This window comes from Eptatretus burgeri, chromosome 5 (assembly GCF_056783735.1).
Source record: "Eptatretus burgeri isolate ZD-2024b chromosome 5, Ebu_testis_v1, whole genome shotgun sequence".
Taxonomy (NCBI): Eukaryota; Metazoa; Chordata; class Myxini; order Myxiniformes; family Myxinidae; genus Eptatretus; species Eptatretus burgeri.
In genome coordinates this window covers 74,923,889-74,948,608 of record NC_140965.1, presented here as the reverse complement: position 1 = coordinate 74,948,608, position 24,720 = coordinate 74,923,889, and the positions used below count along the sequence as shown (strand labels likewise).

Genomic DNA, 24,720 nt, shown 5'->3' with positions numbered 1-24,720 from the left:
TGAGCACCTTAACCTTCCTCTGGCGCTTCGGTTCCTTGCCAGAGGCCTAAGAAGGTGCAGGGTGTTTGGGCGGCATCGTAGGGCTTGGAGAAAAAAACTTTGAAAATATTCGAAGTTCACAAGCGAAACTTTGTCTCGTGCGTTGTGTGACTGGTCGAGCGCCACGCGTTATAACTTATTGCTGAAATAATTTATATTTTATATATTATTACCGAGATGTACCGGGGGAATCCGCAGAAAAAAATTTAGTTAGGTTCCAAGGGAAAACCCGCGATGAACCAGGGGCGCGATAGGTGAACCGTGATATAGCGGGGGATTACTGTATATATACATATATATATGTATGTATTTTCATATATACGAGGTCATATACATATACGAGGTCATATACATATACGAGGTCCGTCTAAAAAGTAACGGGACTGACTTCACAGAAATTTTATTCCAAAAAATATATTGAAATCACAGCTTGTCCCCTTCAAAATAGTTTCCCTTCAGTCTCACACACTTGTCAATCCTCTTTTTCCACATTTCAATGCTCCCCCAGAGGGCTTATTCTGGAATCCTCCGGAGCTCCATCATCACGGCCCTTTTGATGGCCTCCACATCAGGAAATTGGGTCCCTTTGATCACCCCCTTGAGCTTGGGGAATAGGAAAAAAATCACAAGGGGCCAAGTCTGGCAAATTCGAGGGTTGCTCCAGAGTTGGCACGTTCCTCTCCGCCAGAAACTGTTGGATGCTCAGGGCACTGGGAGCAGGGGCATTGTCCTGGTGGAGCACCCAGGCGTTGTTCTCCCACAGATCCCTCCTCTTGTCCCGGACTGATCTCATAAGGCGCCAGAGGATCTCCTTGTACATGTATTGATTCACTGTTTGACCCTGTGGTAGAAACGCGAAGTGGACGATGCCCTTGATGTCAAAAAACGCGATGAGCATCACCTTGACCTTCGACTTTGACATCCTTGCTTTGGTCTTGCTGATACCGAACTTTTCCACTGACGACTCTGCCGTTTGGTCTCAGGATCGTATTCAAATGTCCACGATTTATGGCCAGTCATGACTCTCCCGAGTAGGTCTGGATCATCCTCGTGGCGCTCGATAATGTCTTGACAGACGGTGACTCTTTGCTGTTTCTGGTCCTCGAACAACAGCTTGGGGACCATCTTTGTGCACACATTGCGCATTTCAAGATTTTCAGTGATGATGCTCCAGACAGTGTCCTTGTTGATGAAAAGTTCCTCAGCAATCATCCACACCACGAGTCGATGATCTGCACGCAGCATTTGTTTCACACACTCGATGTTGTCCACCGTTCTGCTTGTTGAAGGTCTTCCAGACCGTGGATAGTCTTCAACCTCCTCCCGTTCCTCTTTGAACCTCTTGTGTCATTCAAATGCATGTGTATGTGACATAGTTTCTTCCCCGTAGACTTGCTGCAGCATTGCGAAGGATTCGGAAGGTGTTTTGCCAAGCTTGGCAAGAAACTTCAGATTGGCTCTCTGCTCATGACTCATAGCGCGACGACTCAGACTAGACAACGTGTAAAGCATGACCTGTAAAATAAAAAATAAAAAAAATATCACACAATGAGCGGTCAACCATCACCAATCATATATATATATATATATATATATATATATATATATATATATATATATATATATATATATATATATATATATATATATATATATATATATATATATACATATATATACATATATATACATATATATATATATATAAATATAGATATATATAGATATATATATATATATATATATATATATATATATATATATTCATATATATTGTTGGAATGTTGCGAAAGACTGTGACGCAACCCGTTCATTCAAGTTGTGTAAGTGGAGCACACAGCAGGCTCAGTCCCGTTACTTTTTAGACGGACCTCGTACATATACGTATATACAGATATACATTTACATATATACACACATAAACATTTATAGATATATATATATATATATATATATATATATATATATATATATATATATATATATATATATATGTACATATACAAATATATTGTTGTGGTTCTGCAACACCGCATGCCTCTGAGGCAATTGCACCCTACATAGTGATCCCATGGCACCCAACATACAGTGATCCCCAGGCAGTTGTTTTGTGAGTCTTCATGCAGTCAGATCTTCCCCTCATGTCTAGTGGGTTAAGGGGATGAAGTGCGTTGCGTGGGTCTCATAGCAAGGTCAAATAACTCTATCTCCATCTTCTATCCTGATTTCCATTTTAACCCTTTCCGGTTATCCATGGTGCAAATCAAGTCAAGCATGGCACCCAAGCAGCCACCTGTGAAAGAATGACCACGAACAAAGGCGCTGCCCGGCAAGCAACCCTTTCATTCAAATCTGCGCGTCAATTTACAATGGAGTCTCACCTTGCTCAACCTTTGCTCACCAAGAATTCACCACCTCAACCACCAACTTCTCCTGCACATGGGAAAAATCATCCCACGCCTCCTCGCACCTCCGCATCGATACAATTTGCCACCATGAGGCGCGCTGCACGGCCCATGCCACTCAGACCACGTGGTGTGGGGACAGGCTAAGCACGTTAACAGCACCAACCACATCTTGCCGGGGATGCCCCGAATGGGCGCGTGGGACCGACGCGACCCTCATCCAGTCACCAGAATACGGCAGGGCGGGCGGCGAGGGATAGGGGTCACATGGGAGGGGGGGGCAGTGCGAGGCTCGGGCCATGTTGCGTCGGATGTGCGCATGAGACCGCTTCCGGCCCCAGGAGCCTGGCAGGGCTGGGCTATGACCGGCGTGGCCCAAGGAAGCGTGATTCGGTTCACGGCGCATCGCTTCAGGTAGTCACCCCACCCTTTGCCAGGGGCTTATAAAAGGTGGATCGCGAAGCCGTCCACTCTCTGCTCCTTTTTCACCTGCCTGCCTCACCTTCGTCTTCGCCTGTTTGCCTTGCCCCCTCCTTCATCTCTGATCCGCCCTCTCTTCACCGCTCCTCATTATCTGTCTGTCACTGCATCTCCACTCGGGGTTGGTGTGCGACAGATGTTCTTCTTGGACCAGTGCAGAGCAGACATTTTCAAGAGCCCCAGCAAAGTGATTAAGCAGGAGATAATGTGCCGACTCTTGAGGTACGATCGCTCAAGCGGAGCGTCCCACAGAGCGAACTGTTAGTCCTCATCTGCTGTCTTCGTGTGTGTGTGTGTGTGTGTGTGTGTGTGTGTGTGTGTGTGTGTGTGTGTGTGTGTATGTGTGTGTGTGTGTGATTGTGCCTGTTGTAGCAGAAGTTGAGATTGTAGAAGATATAACAGGATAAGTCTGGTTAGTGTCTGCTTTTGTAAATTGCTTACCTTTTGTCACACCCCACAAAGTCCTTGCTATCCCCGCTGTACATAAGAATAAACCCCATTCACTGTGCCACATACCTTTCCCCGCTAATTGTAAATAAATGCTTTGTATAGAAATATTCCCAGCTCGTTTTCGTCTTTTCCGTCATTGGTCCAGCATGGTCCATATCCTAGCTTAGCCAGGACGTTATCTCCCAATGATCTGTTTTTTTCTAGCCGGTACGTCCTTGGACAGTTAAGCTCGGCTGCATCTGATGCAGTAAGGTGATCCAGTTGTCCCCCGGTAATTAAATAACGTGATCATTAGGTAACTGGTATTCATTAGATGGAGGACCCTAAGTCACGTGGTTGAGTTATTGGTGTTCACAGTCGATTAGTGACCCGCCACGTCATGGAGTTATCTATGTGCGACGGCCTGCAATTCCGGAGAGTCTGGTGGGAATCCGAGGTAGCTTCCCCCCCATGGCCTCTCGCCCCAGACCCTGGGTCCGCAACTACATATCTTCACTTAATAATAACAAAAATAACATGAATAAAAACGATCTCTTGAAATGCTTCATCTTCCCCTTTCACATATGTGGTTCTCATTACTGTATCGTAATTCACGACTATTTTTCCATTTCAACAGACTGCACTCAATTCGACCTTTCTTTCATACCTTGTCTAAAACGCCAATTTCATACCTCTCGGACATACTAAAACATTTCATACCTCTCGGACTCTCTGGAAAATCCTCTATTTCTCTTTGCCGACGACTCCACCCTCTGCCGTACCATCTGTCATCCCTCAGACCGGCAAGCAGCAGCTTCTTCACTCACTGCAGATCTGGATAAAATCACAAACTGGTCCAACACGTGGAACATGTCTTTCAATCCAGACAAATCTCACACTCTCACTATGTCTCTTCGAAAGGACCGTTTACAAACCCCCCCCATCCACTTTCTCAACAATCCTCTGGAAGAAGTCTTTTCTTTCAAGCTTCTAGGTCTCACTATCTGCCATGACCTTTCCTGGGAAAGTCACATTTCCAACCTCGCCTCAAAAGCCAGTCGCCGACTGGGAATCCTCCGTCGTGCTAAGTCCTTCCTCGGCCCTCTTGAGCTCCTGACCACTTACAAAGCTTTTGTCTGTAGCCTGATGGAGTACTGCTCTCCCCTCTGGGCTGGTGCTCCTGCCTCCCACCTTTCTCGGCTTCACGCTGTCGAAACCAGGGCATTTAAGATCATCGGCATCTCCCGCAATGAAGCTGAGTCTTTGGGCCTCTCACTCAATCACCGCAGGTTGGTCGGTGGTCTTTCTGTCTTCTACCGACTCCTCTCCAGCCTTGCCCCCCTGCTCTCTCTGCGATTTGTCCCCACCACATTTCCACAGGGCGCTCAAGGTCCGCCAACAACCCCCTTCTGGTAAAACTACCAAAATCACGAATCACTGCTCATCTTCACTCTTTCATTCCTCTTTTTTCCCGCCTTTGGAATAAACTTCCTCACTCTATTCTTTCCCATTCTTCCCTCCAGGCTTTCAAAACAGCTGTTCACCACCACCTCTTATCTTCCCCCATCCAAATCCTCGATCTTTTCTACCCCCGATAATCCACCCAAGCCCACTTCCTTCATTTCTCCTACTTTCCTTCCTGAAAGTCCCTGAAATGTCCATCTTCTCTTCGCCATGTTCCCCGTCCCATCCCCATCCTTCTCCCTTCCACAGTTCACCTAATGTGTCTGTTCCCCACTGTTTTGTCCCTTCCACTCCCGCCCCTCTTGTCTCATGCCTCCTTGCTGTGAGTTGTGTGTTAGCTCTCATACGAGCCTCGACCAAGGTATACAAAAAAAAAAAAAAAAAAAAAACTGTTACAACGCTTCTTCTCTCCATTCTCTTAATTTGCCTTTATTGCATTCCTCAAGAAAGGTCTTCAGTTGCATTTCTTAACTAAAAATTTTAAAAACCCCAGTTTGCAATGCATGTTCACCTTGCATCAATCATTCTTTTTTTCCAACTTCAGTGCCAATTCACCCCTCTCACCCCTCTCACCCCTCCCTCTCAAAGCAACCAGCACACTCTTCCCCATCCAAGCTTCCCTCTCACCTTTCTCAAAAAAATCCCCCCTCACCTTTCTCCCTCAACTCTCCCCACTCAGCCTTCTCCCTCCATTCAGCCCCCTCTCACCCTTGTCAAAGTTGCCACCCCCATCACATCCACAAAGCTGCTTCCTTCTCCTGCCCTCTGCCCTCCATCTCATCACTCCACCTCTTCAAATCCTTAACTGCCTTCTGCCCCTTCTCTTATTACTCCCCACTGTACCTCAACCCAGCAGCACAGAGCCTTTTCTCCTCTTCATCCGGCCCCCTCCCCTTGCTCTCTGGCAATCCCCCACACTCTTTCAACAACTCTCCTTACCTACCCCACTCCTCCCTTGTCCTACCGCCCCCGCCCCTCCACTACCCTTCTACAAAAGCCTCTTTCCCTCCCTCTTCATCAACAGTGTGGACCTCAAATATCCGGGGCCTTCGATCAAACCTGACAGATCTTTCCAAACAGGTTGCCACTGACAAACCAGACATAATCTGCCCAACAGAAAGTTTCCTCCCTCAATATGTCTCTGACTCCTTAGTATCTCTCCTTAGTTACTCCCTCCTCTGGTATGACAGACCTGAGCCTCATCCTGGTGGAGGAGTTGCTTTCTTCATCAAAGACTCTATTCCTCACTCTCCATGCACTTCCCTCACTCCCCGCACCCCCAGGAATACCTCTGGCTACGGATTCCCCTCCACAAACACCTCATGTTTACATGTGTGCTGTACCCTCCACCAAACAGTAATGACTCCATTTACACCTCACTGTCTGAAAACATGGACCAACTTCTATCCTCTCATCCAAACTCTCTCTTCCTCATATGTGGTGACTTCAATTGTCATCATGCCAGTTGGCTCAGTGTGGGTACCTCTCTCACCTGTCATGGCACTTCAGCAAAAGACTTCTGCAACTCATTGGGACTGACTCAGTCGGTCAACTTCCCGACCTGGTCCTGAACCGACGGTACTCTATCTCTTCTGGATGTGATTTTGACAATTTTCCCTGAAAATATCTGCTGTTCTTCCTCTGCTCCAATCGGTTCTTCTGACCACGTGCTTGTCAAAGTGGACATCTCTCTGGCTGTTATTAGAGAACCACTTCAGTGCTGTCGAGTCTGGCATTCACTCAAGCTGAGTGGCAGGGTCTCCAAGCAGCCATCAAACTGCTAGATTGGTCTCCCATCGCTACTTTCTTCAACATCACCTCATCCTGGGAATTATTTCAAAGAAACTTGCTCTCCCTCATGCACAGATTTATCCCCTCTCGTCTTCAGGTGTCCTACCCTTCCTCCCGCCCATGGTTCACTGAAGCTTGTGGCGAGGCAGTTGTCCTGAAACAACTTGCCTTTGCCTCATGGAAAGCAAACCCAACTGAGGGTAATCTCAGTTCCTTCCATAAAGCTCAGAACAAGTGTGTATCTACCCTCAGGAGGGCCAGAAAACAACATCTTTCTAATCTCAAGTCTGAACTCTCAAACCTCTCTCCCTCCTCCAAATCCTGATGGCATCTAATCAAATATGTTTCTGGTGTATGTTCCCCCTCCATCCCCTCCCTTCCCCCAAATGGCCGAACTGCTGACACCGCACGTGAAAAGGCTGAATACCTAAACTCGGTGTTTGCATCTAAATATTGTGTCCAAAACCCATCACTTTCTGTACCCACCCTACCATGTCGCACCCAGCTGTCCGTGGACTCTGTGACCTTTTTTCTGACAAGGTGGAGAGCTTGCTGTCAAACCTCGACTCAGATTCTGCAACTGGTCCAGATGGCATCAGCCCACGTGTCCAAAAACTTGCTCCTCTGCTCTTTCTCAGCCTCTCTCTGTTCTATTCGCCCTCTCATTTGCTCGGAAATCAGTAAACACCACCACTCTGCATAAAAAGGGTGCAAAAACAGATCCCTGCCACTACAGACCAATCAGCCTTCTCCAAATCATCAGCAAGGTTATGGAATCTATTATCGCTTCAGACATTATATTGTTCCTCTTCTCCAATGGCTTGATTTTCAATCATTAATTTGGTTTCAGACCAGTTCACCCTTCCCTGGTTATGCTGCTTCTGCTCTCCCAACAATGGATGGAGGTACTCGATGCCAGACATGAAATCAGAGCCGTATCCCTAGACATATCACGTGCTTTTGACATGGACTGGCACCCTTCCCTGCTCACCAAACTCTCTTCCAATGGTATCCAACGCCATCTCCACTCATGGCTCGCAGACTTCCTCTCCTGTTGCAGCCAATTTGTGGCCCTAAATGAAGTTCTCTCATCCCCTCTTCCTGTCCTACTGGAGTTCCTCAAGGCAGCGTTCTGAGCCCTGTTCTTTTTCTGGTTTTCATCAATGATCTCTCCGACTCTCTGGAAAATCCTCTTTATCTCTTTGCTGATGACTCCTCCCTCTGCCGTACCATCTGTCATCCCTAAGACCGGCAAGCAGCAGCTTCTTCACTCTGCCGATTTGGATAAAATCACACACTGGTCCAACACATGGAACATGTCTTTCAATCCTGACAAATCTCACACTCTCACTACGACTCTCCGAAAGGACCGTTTGGACCCGCCCCCCCCCCCCAATATACTTTCTCAAGCCATGATCTTTCCAAGGAAAGCCACATTTCCAACCTTGCCTTCAAAACCAGCCGCCGAATGGGAATCCTTCGTTGTGCATCGTCCTTCCTCGGCTCACCTGGGCTCCTCACCACATACAAAGCTTTCGACTGCAGCCTGATGAGTACTGCTCTCCCCTCTGGCCTGGTGCTCATGCCCCTCACCTTTCTCAGCTTCACGTTATGGAAACCAAGGCATTTAAGATCATTGGTATCTCCCACGATGAGGCTGAGTCTTTAGGCCTCTCACTCTCTCACTGCAGGCAAGTCGATGGTCTTTTTGTCTTCTACCATCTCCTCTCCTGTCTCGCCCCTCCTACTCTGTCTGGGATATGCCCCCCCCCCCCCATATTTCCGCAGGGTCCTCAAGGTATGCCAGCAACCCCATTCTGGTAAAACTACCAAAATCACGAATCACTGCTCACCTTCACAATATCATTCCTCTGTTTTTTCCCCACCTTTGGAATAAACTCCCACACTCTCTCCAATTCCATTCTTCCCTCCAGGCCTTCAGAGGACCCTGTAACAGCTGTTCACCACGACCTAATATCTTCTCTCATCCAAAGCCATGATCTTTTCTACCCCAATTAATCCACCCCAAACCCACCTCCTTCAAATTCCCTGCTTTCCTCCCTGAAAGTCCCTGTAGTGTCCAACATGTATACCCTGTGTTCCCTGCCCCATCCCTCTCCCTTCCACAGATCTCCTGATGTCTGTTGCCTACTGTTTTGTCCTTCTCTCTCGCCCCTCATCTCCTGCCCCCCCCCCCCCTTGTTGTGCGTTGTGTGTTAGCTCTCATACGAGCCTGGACATTGTATACAAAAAAGAACAAACGAACAAAAAAACAAGCAGTCATAGACTGGTACTTACGAAATCGTCAACTTGACCTCTGACCTTGTCTAATAAAAGCTGTCTCTGGAGAAGTAGCGACGCAAACCAGAAGTTTCTACGATGATTCTGTACCAAACCATCAAAAATCGAATGTTTTGGATGTTTGACCTCACTGTGACCTTGACCTTTGACCGATTTTGACCAAAATTTAATCAGCGCTAGCCACCACCCTCCTGAATCACATGGTGTAATTTGACATTGGAAGCTTTTTCCGTTCTCGAGTTATCATTTTTTGGATGTTTGACCTCACTGTGACCTTGACCTTTGACCGATTTTGACCAAAATCTAATCAGCACTAGCCATCAGCCTCCTGAATCACGTGGTGTAATTTGACATTGGTAGCTTCTTCCCTTCTTGAGTTATCTGTACCAAACCATCAAAAATCGAATATTTGACCTCACCGTGACCTTGACCTATGACCGATTTTGACCAAAATCTAATCAGCACTTGCCATCACCCTCCTGAATCACGTGGTGTATTTGACATTGGTAGCTTCTTCCGTTCTCAAGTTATCGTGCCTACAAACAAACAAACAAACAGAAACGGAAGGCATCAATATACTTACGAAATCTTTAGATTTCGTAAGTAACAAGCAGTCATAGACTGGTACTTACGAAATCGTCAACTTGACCTCTGACCTTGTCTTATAATAAAAGCTGTCTCTCGAGAAGGTAGCGACGCAAACCAGAAGTTTCTACGATGATTCTGTACCAAACCATCAAAAATCGAATGTTTTGGATGTTTGACCTCACTGTGACCTTGACCTTTGACTGATTTTGACCAAAATATAATCAGCGCTAGCCACCACCCTCCTGAATCACGTGGTGTAATTTGACATTGGCAGCTTCTTCCGTTCTCGAGTTATCATTTTTTGGATGTTTGACCTCACTGTGACCTTGACCTTTGACCGATTTTGACCAAAATATAATCAGCACTAGCCATCACCCTCCTGAATCACGTGGTGCAATTTGACATTGGTAGCTTCTTCCGTTCTCGAGTTGTCGTGCCTACAAACAAACAAACAAACAAACCTACAAACAAACAAACAGAAACGGAAGTCATCAATATACTTACAAAATCTTTAGATTTCATAAGTAACAAACAAACAGAAACGGAAGTCATCAATATACTTACGAAATCTTTAGATTTCGTAAGTAAAAAACAGCCACCTTAACCGTTAAGCCAACACCAGGCTTAATACAAGAGTAAATCTAACCTACCCGAACACATGGTTCATACTATCCTTAGCACATTCTGTCATATAAGCATGTGTGTGCAAGAGTACACAGTTTCTTTTGCATGGAACATATTGTGATGTGGAATAAGGGATGGGGGATCCACAGCTAGAATGTGTTAAGATGGCATGGAATATGTATTGAGTAGAATATATTTACCGCTGTACTCGGGACACATTAGTGATAAGTTGTATATAATATGTGTACTGAGGAGGCAGTGACCACCCGTCATAGAGCAAGCAGTACAGGGAAAGTATTATCATGTAAAACCTCCCGTTTACAGGTGAGGCCAGGAAGAGGACTTGTGGTAAATGAAAACAGGCATGCCAAAGCCCCATGAATGCTACTTTGGCGCATCATGGAAAAATCATGCATCCTGAGGTATAGTGAGCTTCAGAGGACCCTGTAATGGAGGAGGAATGCTTTTCTGGGCCGACCCGCATGCCAATTGCAGAACCAGCCATGTGATAGAAAGTGGGCTCTAAAGTCATAAATGCAATGTTGTGTATGCGCAAGACAGATTATATATACATATATACGTATGTATCGTATGTCATGATATACATATATACACATATATCCTGGGGGCAGCTTGGCCCATGAGCATGGCCTAACTGACCATTCTTCCAGCGGACGGAACTGGACCATCTCTACAGTGTCGGAGTGGCATGGAGATGCCGATTCATTGCCCATTCATTTGTTCAAGTCCTCGCTTGTCCTTTTCATTGTGCAAGTCATTGTGATTGGCACCATAGGGAGGTTATAGTTTAACTTGTATAATAAGTATGTGTGCTCCCTTATTCGTTTGTCTTTTCAGTGTCAGGTCTGTCCCATTTATTAATTGTTAGCATCTCGTCTTCCCTTCAGTATTACTTTAAATAAATCATTTTAATTACAGGGAGTCCTCTTGATAGGCTCATTCAAACAACGCTTTTTCACATTAATGCTCTTTAAGAACTTTCACCATTTTTCAATGAAGGAGTCGTCATTTTCGTGTTAACACTTTTTCATGGGGGGGGGGGGGTGAAATTTTTTTTAAACTTTTCCCCAGAATTAAACTGTACCGTAACCTCTCTGCTCACGCTTTTGTGACCCTCGGAATGACAGAGAAGTGTAAGACACCATTAATGTGAGCAAGTGATGCTCGTGCATTGAAGAAACTCAAGGCTCTTAGGTTGAAAATGAAATTAGACGTAATAAAACAGTCTGAGACAGGGGAAACTCCTTCACAAATCTGACGTTCACTCTCCTTTTATTTAACTGGTCTATGATGGGGATGATACTCGAGCCCAAGGTGAGAATTTTCCAACACGAGAAGGGATCTGTGCTAATGCAAAGGTAATGACCAAGAAAAGGAGTGGTGTGATCATTGAGATGGAAAAAAACTTTTCATTTTGTGGCTCGAGGGCCGGACAACAGAATCAGCGTGTGCTGATGTTTATGTTGTATACTGTGATGGGCATGAAGATACAATGACTGTTGTTGTGGGCTTTGTTTCATGACTTGTCTTGGTTTTGTTTTCTATGGCATTTCTTAGATGATCCTGATCCAGAATCCTAAGCTCCAGTCCAAGATTTGGTTCTTTACTACTACAACTACTACTACGACTACCACCACCACCTCTCGACCACCTCTCCTCTCTTTCTCCCTCTTGCCCTCTGGGCGTTGTCTCGCCTCGAGTCCCGATGCTGAATTTAATTGTTTTTTTTTTTGTGACAGATCAAGTTCTAGGTTCAGTTCCTCTAAAATGTACCTGTTTCGGGTTCAGTTCCAGTCGCACATGGTCTGTTATCGAATGACTGTCTGACTTTCATTGAGAATATATTTTGCCAAACTTTCCCAAAACCCTTCACAATTAGTGGAATTGCTACAAGGAGCTAGAGTACACAAGAAGAAGAAAACTGTCCAGACCACTCTTCTTCCCTTCTTCAAACATCAGTAAACCATCCCTTGAACTCCTTCAACAAGAAAAGGAACCTTGCCAGCCACGCATGAAACCAGCCAGATATCAGAGGAAGAGTCAGAAAGTTCTGCCTCACAGTGTCAGTAATCTCTCATCATCAGCCAAACCCATCAGGCATCGACATGCAGTGCACACCACTATTTTGCTGAGTACAGTATGCATTTACGTGCAATAATACACCGTGTTAACGTTTATAAATGGCTTATTGCTGCGTTTCGTGGGGCAACCCCAAAATATTATAAACCACAAACACAAATGATGACCTTTTTAAACAGTCGCTACTGCTGTTTAATGCTAAAATGAAAGGAAGGAAACCTGGGATGTATTGAGTTACCAAGCAGATAGCTATCGCATTCCAAGCGTCGTTCCTTATTAACGGTTTGGAATGGAGTGCTTGCTTGAGTGCTGAAGACAATTGACGAGCGCTCTACAAGAACCTTGGTAACTGAACACATCCCTGATGTTCTTGAGCCCAGAGCCTAGATCGTCCAGAGAGAATAATAACATGACCATCTCTCCGGTACCCCCACTCTGTGACATGACTTGAAGATTGCTGTCCACCAATGCTCCCCATGCAACTTGACTGAGCTTGAACAGTTTTGTACAGAAGAATGGGCAAATATTGCCCAATCAAGGTGTGCAAAGTTGGTAGAGACCTATCCCAAACAGACTTAGAGCTGTAATTTCTGTCAAAGGTGATTCCGCCAAGTATTAACTCAGGGGGGTGGACACTCATCCAACGAAGATATTCTGGTTTTGTATTTTTAGTTAATTTTCTGAAATTTGTAGAATTTGTTTTTCACTTGGAAGTTGTGAGTTATGATGTGTAAATAAAGGTGGAAAAAGTCTGATTTGATGCAATTTAATTCCAGGCTATAAAGGCAACAAAAGGTGAAAATTTTGAAAGGGGGTGTAGAGTGTAGACTTTCTATAGGCACTGTATGTATATACAAATATAGTAAGGCCTAATCACGTCTCTCACCTGTAATTGGAAGAATTAGCCAATCAATCAGCACTCACCTAATAATTTACCCCAGGTGGCTCGGATTTCCATAATAAATCCCCATGCTCTTCCACATGGGGGTTAATTATATATATTCTAAGAGGCTAGCAAGATGGCCTGGACCCCTATTCTTCATTGCACGGCCTGTGAGCTACTGGTGGCCCCTGGTGGCTTAAAGTGTGGCCAATAATACATAAATATGAAAACACCCCATCATAATCCACCATAAATGCTATCAAATTGACCCAAAGTTTCAAATGAGTGTTTCAATGTGAAGCATAAAAGTAACATCACTACATCAGGATATGGTTGCAGTATTCAAACAATTATGCTTGCAGCCCAGCAACCACAACGAAGAAGAGAACGTAAAGGCGGGGCCGAATAGCAGCCATTATGGAGTCCTGCAGGTGGTGTGGCGGTTTTTGCACTGATGTATGATCGGCAAAAGTGACCCCCTCTAAATAACAGTGAAGATCACTGGGCTAGACCATAGAGGTACACATACTCACATCTAGCCTGGTCGAGCCTGGTTTTGAATCTTGGCCCAGCTGTAAACTGTCATCTGAGTGTTTCACAGTCAGGGTGATTCATCAATGTGTGTGGACCCATGGATAAGGGTTAATCTGGGTGTCCCACATTAGTTGGTGTACCGTACATTACAGATCTCACAGTGTCCTTCACCAAGAGTAGTTGAGCTGTCACCAGCACCCTGGCTAAATTCCAAAGGCAATGGCAAACGACCCAGAATAACCCTTGTCAAGAAACTGCTTCACTTCAGGGGCACCGATGCTCTGTAACAGAGTATGGTGCATCAGAATATATGTAATATATAAACGCTCATTCTAACCACTCACTGACTGACAGATATAAATGTTCGGTACCTTTGAGATTATGTATAAAGCTGAAATTTCATGTACCGAGGGACATCAAACCCAATACACTGGGGGGGGGGGGGTCATAGAACCCTCGGAAAGTGTCCAGAAATGAAAATATCGAAAAATAAGTGCAGCCTTGTGCTCACTAAAGGTGAGTGACCTGAGACAATGGGGAAGCACGGTTCGTTATTGCTTACAATGTGTAAGCATACCCCAATAATTTTTCACCGAATGGCCAAAAGTTTGTGGACACCTGCTCGTCCAACATCTCATTCGAAAATCATTGGCATTAATATGGAGTTTGTCCTCCCTTTGCTGCTATAGCAGCCTCCACTCTTCTGGGAAGGCTTTCCACTAGATGTTGGAACATTTCTGTGGGGATTTGCTTCCATTCAGCCACAAGAGCATGAATGAGATCGGGCACTGACGTTGGGCGATAAGGTCTGGCTCGCAGTCCCCATTCCAATTCATCCCAAAAGTGTCCAATGGGGTTGAGGTCAGGGCTGGCTCTATCCAGGCCAGTCAAGTTCTTCCACACCGATCTCGACAAACCATTCCTGTATGGACCTCGCTTTGTGCATGGGGGGCATTGTCATGCTGAAACAGGAAAGGGCCTTCCCCAAACTGTTGCCACAAAGTTGGAAGCATAGAATTGTCTGGAATGTCATTGTATGCTTGGCTTTAAGATTTCCCTTCACTGGAAATAAGGGGCATTGCCTGAACCATGTAAAACAGCCCCAGACCATTATTCCTCCTCCACCAAACTTTACAGTTGGCACTATGCATTCGGGCAGGTGACGTTCTCCTGGCATCCACCAAACCCAGATTAGTCTGTCGGACTGCCAGATGGTGAAGCGTGATTCATCCCTCCAGAGAATGAGTTTCCACCGCTCCAGAGTCCAATGGTGGTGAGCTTTACACCACTTCAGCCGATGCTTGGCATTGCACATGGTGATCTTAGGCTTGTGTGTGGCTGCTTGGCCATGGAAACCCATTTCATGAAGCTCTCAATGAACAGTGCTTGGGCTGATGTTGCTTCCAGAGTCAGTTTGAAACTCGGTAGTGAGTGTTGTAACCGATGACAGACTATTTTTCCACGCTACATGATTCAGCGTTTGGCGGTCCCATTCTGTGAGCTTGTGTGGCCTACCACTTCACGGCTGAGCTGTTGTTGCTCCTAGACGTTTCCACTTCACAATAGCAGCAGTTACAGTTGACCGGGCCAGCTCGAGCAGGGCAGAAATTTGATGAACTGACTTGTTGGAAAGGCGGCATCCTATGACGGTGCCACATTAAACGTCACTGAGCTCTTCAGTATGGCCCATTCTGCTGCCAATATTCATCTATGGAGATTGCACAGCTGTGTGCTTGATTTGAAACACCTATCAGCAATGGTTGTGGCTGAAATTGCCAAATCCACCAATTAGAAGGTGTCCGCATACTTTTGGACATGTAGTGTACCTAAAAGTCCTGCCAACGTCCCTATACTCCTCTATCTACATAACTTCCAGGTACCTATCTACTGTTTATGCTGCCACTACCTTTCCAGGGAGACCATTCCGTGCATCAACTACTCTTTGAATAAAATTCTCCCACCTTCCTTCCGTCTTAGCTCTCCTCTTCTTTACTCTCAGGCTATGGCCCCTGGTCCTATTATCGTCTACTCTATTGAATAATTCATCTGCACTTATTTTAACTATGCCTTTCATTATCTTAAACATCTATATCATAGCTCCTCGAATCCGCCTCCTTTATAGTGAATTTATCCAAAGCCCTGTCTCCTTCAGCCGCTCCTCATAACTAAGTCTAGCTAGACCCAGAATCAATCTAGTTGCCCTGCGCTGAATCTTCTCTGTGGCATCTATGTCCTTCCTAAATTGTGGTGACCAAAACTGCACACATTTTTTGTTCTTGACAAAACTGTGTTGATGACTTCAATAATTTATTACTACTGGCAGAGTACCCACCCTACAGGCGATCTTGTTCCAAGCATGCAACATGTTCTTCTGATGAAAACCTTTATTTGGGTGGTGTATAGGCAACTGGCAGCTCTGTGTAGGCAAAATAATATTAACAATAATAATAATAATAATAATAATAACCCAGGTTACGTGCATGAAGCAACAACATACTCGCTGCTTACAATTTAAAACACCTCACTACACTGAACAACATGGGGACAGTAATAGTGTACTGTAAATGGTGGAGATTTGTAATACCCTCACCTACCTGGAGGCGGTGCGACACAATACACATTTACGTGAAGAATGTGTTCCCCCCCCCACCCCTTCTCACCCACCCCAAAACCACCTGCAAAGATTAAAAAAAAAATACCCCTGTACATTAATTGGGGTCAAGCTGATCCTGTGTCACAGGTCTGGATGTAATTGGTCCAGAACTGTAGGAGTAGCATGACAAACAAACACCGATCCATGAATTATAGGAAGGATTTATTATACAAAACTCCACAAATTATTTCCTGCATATTTTCTTTATGGTAAATGGATATTACTAACCAACACATGATAATATAATCGGAAGAGAAAAAATAAAACGTTTTCAATTCCGATATGTTTTATATGCTGGACTTAAAGGTAACTGTTATATTCAATAGACTTTCACGGAAATTTGAATTGTTATCTCCCTACAGGTAGTGGACAAAAAAAAAGGAAACCCCTGGGTAAATGAGGGACAACAAGTATATTCAAAGCAATGACTTCCACACAGGTGTGGCTCAGGTATTAATTCAGCAAATATCATTCCAGCATGCTTAGGGTCATGTATAAAAATGCTGCAAGGCCTGATTGCCAATAATTATGGCTAACATGGATGCAAGAGGAGACATCAGTGACTGTGAAAGAGGGGTGATTGTTGGAGCGCATTTGGCAGGAGCTTCAGTGACGGACAGCTCAATTTGCTGATGTTTCATGAGCAACGGTGTCTTAGGTGATGCCGGCACGGAATTCTGAGGAAAAGACATCATCAGAAAAAGGCAACAGTGGGCAGAAGCACATACTCCAGGATTGTGATATCTGTGCATCACTTTGAAGTGCAACGCAAAGCAGGCGAGAAACTGCAGATCAATTCACTGTACATTACAACCTAGGACGCGAGCAGCCAGTTTCATCAAAAACGGTCTGCCAAGAACTCCACAGAGCAGGATAACAGTCAAGTTGCATTGCACAAACCACTCATCACACCTGGCAATTCACATTTGTGAGTCTCGTGGTGAAAATAGCATGGGCAATGGACTACCAAGCAGTGGAGAAATATGATATGGTCAGATAGATGAATCATCCTTCACCATGTTCTCAACAAATAGACAAGTGCACGTTTGGTACAGAATTCCAGACGCTGGTGGACTCCATGCCATGGTGCATACAGGCTGTATGTGGTGGCCCAATGCCTTATTAAGTGACTTCACATTGGTGTTTCCATTTTTTTTTTTTGCACTACCTGTATATTCCACACTTCTAACTTCCCACAGATGTTTAATGTGGAATAGTGCCACAAAGTGAAAATAACCCACACTTTTGCACAGTACTGAATATCTCCAGTTATCGAGCTCCATAAAGTTGTGGCCGACTTCTGGTGATATTCATGATCTGCAGATTTTTCCAAACATCCCATCCTGCACTGCTTCCAAAAGCTCTGGCAGAGACAGCTTGGTTGCAGCATTTACCCCATCCATCCAACACATATAAGGCCTGCCTCTTCTTTTTCAACTTCTTCCTCCCTTAGTCATACCCAGCATTGTTGAATTATCCAGACATTATTGTTCTGCACGCACGATGTGTACAAAGTATGAAAATTTCTGTTTTGGCCTCAGCGTTTATAATGTACATTGTGGTCCAATTTCTTCAAGCACAGATTTGTTTGTTACCCAAACCAGAGGAAAGGGTATTGCCTTTCAGGTCCATTTGTTTGTTCTTGTGAAATTAAAGATTCACAAGTATATTCGTTCCCAGAGTATGTTTGATTTTGTGAAATTGAAGATTCGCAAGTCGATTGGTTGGTCTGATCTGTTATTCTGTATGTCTGTTTGTTTGTCTGTATGACTGTCTGTCAATCGCCTGCCAGTCACATTTTTACTCCGAACCTCACGAAACACAACCAACTAGTAGAGCTAATGATAAGTTGGCAGCCCATTGTTTTGAGGTTAATAGGTTAAAAAGTCAAAGGTCAAGTTCACATAAATCATATATATATATATACATATATACATACATATATACAGTAGACTTGGCGTAAGTCGTCATCATCGGGACCGAGAAAAAAGTGACGACTTAGAAATGTGACGACTTGCGCATATGCGAACATTCATGATGACTGTGGGGTGAAGGATGAAGTCGCGCGTGGCCTGGACACATGTGTGAGAGCCGGCTATTGTACCAAAAGGAAAACACAATCCTCGGGGCATAGGTGGGGGTTCATTGGTGAGTTGGCAAGTGATCAAGCAAAGTGGAATTCATGAATAAGTTTATCAAAAGTAAAGATAATGAACAACTGTAAGACAACTCATATACCATCGGTGATGGTATGGTGACAAATTACATGACACACAGTCAGCGTGGTGATGATTACCACTCAATGCCGATGTGTAAGTGAGTGCGGTAATGTACAAAACAAGCCAATATAAAACCATGATCGGACTTCAACATGAAGCTCGATTGATCCTTTACTCCTTCGCGAAGTAATCCGTTATGTTTGACTGCCTCAAACTCTTGGGCATCTGGTGCATGAGAAAGGACTCAAACCGGTCATTGTATTCCATGATGTTGTCTGGGCAATCCTCCACCAAAAGACAGTATCGGCGCATCACATCCAGACAGTATCGGCGAATCCACGATGCCTGATTCGCCGCACATCTTGACCTTACCGATTCCCCACCTCACTTTGAATCTGTCTATCCAGTGCATCGGCAAGGTCTCGGCATCATCATGCCCGAGGTCCGCAGCGAATTGACGTGCCTTCAGCAGCAACATTTCACCGTCCAACCGAATATTTGGCTGAGCCGACATTTGCCGAAACCAGATGATGAGCGCATCAGACATCTTCAAAGGACACACATTTCACGCGTTTCACACTTACCACCGGCCTCGCGATCTTCTCCACTTGTCCAAATATCTTGCCCTTATTCTTCAAGATATCGTTCAATGTCTGCCGTTTGATGTCCAACTTCTCAGCTATGGCTGTTTTCTTCATCAGTGGGTTTGCCTCGCAAAACTGGATAATGTCGTATTTTTCTTGGTAGGTTTTAGTTGTAAGCTTACGCTTAGTCGCCATTGTCCTGCCTGCAGTGCGATCAACGTGTGTACGCAGTTATAAATAGCCTATCACTGACGGTGTAAACCAATGAGCGAGCATCACGATTCCATGAAATCGGGCTTCTCACGAGGCAGCAGTTCCATGTGACGAGTTAGGAGTGGTAATTTACTTGAGTTTCCATTATGCGGGAACGGACAACATCTGACGACTTAGACGAAGTGACGACTTAGAGATGACGACTTACAGAGGGATGACCATTTATTGAAAGGGATTTCACATTAGATAAATTCGGGACTTTTTGACGCTGCCGACTTAGGCGAAGTGACGAGTTACATGCTGCCGACTTATGCCTAGTCTACTGTATATATATATATATATATATATATATATATATATATATATATATATATATATATATATATATATTTATATATATATATATATTTATTTATATATATATATATATTTATTTATATATATATATATATATATATATATATATATATATATATATATATATATATATATATATATATATATATATATATATATATATATATATATATATATATATATATATATATATATACAAACACACATATATCTATACAATAAGCCGGAAACGCCAAATTTTGGTGCCAATTTGCAGCGCCAAATCACATCGTAGCCTCTGGACAATTGGCAGGTATTTACTTTACTACCTGGAAGGGGGCTTAATGTAATTTTTGTAGTGAACTGATGTTTATCTTTCATGAAATTCAGGGGTTTAAAATGAGCATCCATTTCAATGACATTACCCATTTTCGACGGGTACCCTGCTGGTATATATATATATATATATATATATATATATATATATATATATATATATATATATATATATATATATATATATATATATACACACACACACAGGAAACAAACACATGTGTACATAGGAAAAATACATGTACAGACCAAGGAATCAGACCCAGTTCCTCTGGTGAACCATACCACTCTCAGCTATCTGGGTGACCCACTGGCTGATACCGTAATTACCCACCGTAATTTTCCCACATGTACATATGTTTGTTTCCTGTTCATTTATAATTGGTGGTGTTGAAAAACATGGGTGGATGGTGAACATTCGGCGAGGTGAAGCCTTGGTCGATCAATGTCTATTAATTACACATTGTTTGAACGCGAGTTGGACCGTGAATACATCCAATAATTCCTTATTATTGGACCTTGACTATGTCTATTAATTATGGACCATCAGTACGTACGTTTTAGACATTTACGTATACCTTTAGAACCCTTTGACATTTTTAGACCTTTGCAACCACCAAGACCCCTTATACTCCTGAAGACCTTTACACCACTTGCACCCCTTGACCATTAGACTTGGAGCCATTAGACCCTCTTTGGACACTTTAGACCCCTTCAGACTCCTTACACCCTTTCGACCTGGAACAATTGTTGGAACATATCGTTTAGACATTTAGATCTCTTCGACCTTTTAGACCTTTTGAAACCCTTTGGAACTTTTAAGACCCTCTTCGACCGCTTAGATCCCTTTATATTTTAGACCCACCTGGACACTTTAGACCTCTTTTGACCTTTTTAGACCCCTTAGACTCCTGAATGCATTTACACCCTTTAGATCATTTACACCACTTGACCAAAAGACATATTAGACCCCTTAGATGCTAACGACTATTGGAAAATACCCTTCAGATGTTTAGACCTCTTAAGACCCTTATAGTTCATTATAAACCCCAACAGACCCTTGAGATCACTTAGACCCATTCGACTCCTTCAGATGCACACCACACAAACATCTACAGAGACATTGAAACTCACTGAATATACTTTTTTCAATAATAATGCGCAATCTCCACTCACCCGGAGGATGGGGACTCTGGTAGGTTGAACAGAAACTGCATATTGGGTCACTGAATTGATTCACCAATCAAAACCTAGAAGCATATTGTTTTTGAGGTCAAAATCTCAAAAGCTCAAAGGGTCAATGATCAAGGTCACGTAAAATCATCAATTTTCGTCCAAAATCAGAACTATGAATTTAGCCGTTTTGGCATGTCAACGATTTCCATGACAACAATTTCATCCCATTATAATCAAATGAGACTTTTTGTGAATTTTTTTTTTTTTTTACCATACCTCAGTTATTTTTAGTTATATCAAATTGAAACTTACATAGCCAATTTGTATGTGCAGTATGTGTGGGTAAAATCTGGTCAAAATTAATGGTAAAAGGTCAAGGCCAACTGAAACATGCTAAATACCTATTAGGCCACATTTGGAAAACTGTATCGGCCAAATTTGTTGTGCATAACAATCAAGCATGTAAAACACCTGATGGATCAAATTTTAGAAATTGCCAAATTCCTGTTTCCATGGCAACTTCTGTTTATTTGGATTTTGCAAGCATTATGCTCTGCACGACATCTTTCTTGTTTGTATGCCTTTGTTTGTTCGCACAGACCACGAGTATGTCTATTAATTACATACCACTTAAATGATAATGATACATCACAAAAACGACAATGGTACAAAATGTTATGTTGACAATGATAATAATGATAATGGTACATGGTAAGTAAGTACGTCTTTTGATTACGTACTATTGGAATGGGAGTACTGTTGGACCCCGCTATTGATGGGAGATACGTTCCCAGAAAATGCTGCGAATAGCAGAGCATTGTGACAATTTAAAAAGGGGGGGATAGGTTCCCGGAAGTTAGTGATTGACGAGGGAAAATAAAAAAATTCTGTGAAGAACCCGCGAAAAACCGTGAAAATAAATAAATAAATAAATAAACCGAGAATACGCCCACAAAAAATATATATATATTAAATGAATACAAGAAGTACAGGGCCACAAATGTCGAAGCAGGTCACATTTTATAAACTGTGAATGTGCGGTTTTTTTCGCGACACTTTAGTATTCTACAATAATAAAAGGGAATGTGTGTGTGTGTGTGTATGTGTGTGTGTGTGTGTGTGTGTGTGTGTGTGTGTGTGTGTGTGTGTGTGTGTGTGTGTGTGTGTGTGTGTGTGTGTGTGTGTGTGTGTGTGTGTGTGTGTGTGCGTGCGTGCGTGCGCGTGAGCGTCAGCGTGTGTCTCCTCCATAACTCCAAAACCATAAAACCGAGCAGCCTGAAACTTTGCATGCATACTAAAAAAAACACTCCAACGAAGTGAAAGAGTGAAAATTGGGTGTTTAGGTGGATTAAAACACCCCTTTTGGAGACAGTTAACGGCATTATTTAATTATATCCTTCACAATCCTCGGCCACCTCATTGTCTGGGGTCTTAAGGCATTTCCTGGGTAACCTTGCTGGGGTCTGAAGCCGCCATGTTTTTTAGCCTGCTCAACCATGCTTTGACTTGGAACAGGCCGCAACCTTTTTTTAACAATAGAGTGTGCTTTTTCACTTTCCTCACTCATATTATCGAATGCCTGTTCCTTATCAGAGCTATGAATCGCTGGGTATATTGCAGTATTTTTTCATTTGCGTATATTATTTCATTGGCGCAAATGAATAACCGAGAGATTCTCTTAAACTAAGCAGAAATACAAAATGTAAACTCCAGATTTGAAAGTATCAGCAGTTCGGACTCCTAAAAAAAGTGTTGATTTGTCTAAATCGGATATTGCTTGGGCGTTTCCAGGTGCATAGTTTTATCGACGGCAATTGGTAATCGCTTGCCAAGCCAGGCATTCCATTGGAGTGCTTGATTGAGTACTGAAGCCACTTATAGAGCTGTGCAGTACAGTTGATGTTAGTTGATAGTGGTATAGTTCGTGTCCCGATCAGGATGCGCAGTCGATAGTTACTCAAAGGTAGAGGTACATTTACAGCAGACACGGATGTGGTACTTCTGGCTTGATGTGGATCTGCATGGACTCTCCACGGGTGTGTGGACATGCCATGCCAGTTACGGGTGCCGTGGTGGCAAAGTTTCATCCCATATCTTATGGAGGTTCGACCAGGTTTTCTTTTGGCCTCACACCTGTTTCTAAAGCATCTGATTATTGGATTTGCTTTGCAAAAGGTTATATGTTTCTCTTTGTAAGTTTCAAAGCAAAATATATTTGATAACACCTGATTTCCGATCCGTTTTCAGTATCAACGTATTTTCTAAATTACCGAGCCAAATAATTTTTCCACCTGTCACACGCAGCTGTTGATCAAGATTAATGTTTGTGTACATCTCTCTGAAACGTCTGCATAAATGCACTGTTGTTTTCGGTGAAAGCTTCTCAAGGTTTCTGGGTTGGTTAGAGCACATACTGTAGTCGGTAATCACACTTAATCCAACCTACCGATTCCCGAAAAATTGCCGATATCGACAAATCGTGTGCGTGTGAGTGTGCGTGTGTTGTTCATAAAGCATAACATATTCTCTCTGACAACTCCACTACCCCCCCCCCCACCTCTCATCTTCTCGTCTTGTCTTTTGCCGTATCCAGACGGTTGTTATATCTGGATGGTGGTTATGTCCAGGCGGGGTTTGTCTCCGGACGTGTCCAGATGGGAGTTCGTTTCTGGACAGGAGTTAGTCTCCGGATGAGAGTTCAGCTCCGGACGTGCCCGGACGGGAGTTCGTCTCCAGACGAAGTCCTCTTTACTTTCTGCCAACAGAGTAGTACAATCAGCATACCTTACGTGTTGATGCCTCTTCCTCCAATCCTGATACCAGCCTCTATCTATGTCATCCAATTTTGATTTCCTTATGATGTACTTACTCACTTTACAGATTGAACAAGTAAGAGAAGAGAGTGCACCCCTGTTTAATCCTTTTTCCAATTATAAACCATTATCTCCAGACTCTGTTTTTTCGGTTTGTTTGTTTTTTATACAATGTTGAAGTTCATATGAGAGCTAACACACAGAACGTACAACAAAAGGAGCAGGAGAGGGAAGGAAAAAAAAACAGTGGGGAACAGAGACATAAGGCGATCTCTGAAAGGGAGAGGGATGGGGGCAGGGCACACAGATTATACAAGATGGTCACTACAGGGACTTTCAGGAACAAAAGCAGGGAATTTGATGGAGGTGGGTTTGGGGTGGATTAATGGGGGTAGAAAAGATCATGGTTTTGGATGGGGGAAGATAAGAGGTGGTGATGAACAGATGTTTTGTAGACCTGGAGGGAAGAGTAGGGTTGAAGTGAGTGTGGGAGTCTATTCCAAAGGTGGGAAAAGAGAGGAACGAATGAGTGAAGGTGAGTAGTGACTCTTGATTTTGGTAGAAGGGGGGTTTGCTGGCAGACCTTTAGTGCCCTGTGGAAATATGGGATGGGGACATATCTCAGACAGAGCAGGGGGGAGGGGCAAAGCCGCAGAGGAGACGGTTGAAGACGGAGCTTCTTGTTTAGTGTACAGGCTTATCAGACATATTAGGTGCTCTGACATCCCCATTTCTGTCAACATAATCCACAT

At 43.7% G+C, this 24,720-nt stretch overlaps 1 long non-coding RNA gene across 1 annotated transcript in view; it reads right to left on the bottom strand.

The window, feature by feature from the left end:
* The window catches only part of LOC147026714 (uncharacterized), a 249,657-nt gene that overhangs the window by 219,442 nt on the left and 5,495 nt on the right, over positions 1-24,720 (bottom strand). Inside the window, exons 2-3 of the long non-coding RNA XR_015058486.1 lie at positions 23,713-23,910; positions 21,156-21,229 (exon numbers count right to left, since the gene is read on the bottom strand). This is a non-coding gene — a long non-coding RNA (uncharacterized LOC147026714). The remainder of the gene's footprint in view (positions 1-21,155; positions 21,230-23,712; positions 23,911-24,720) is intronic.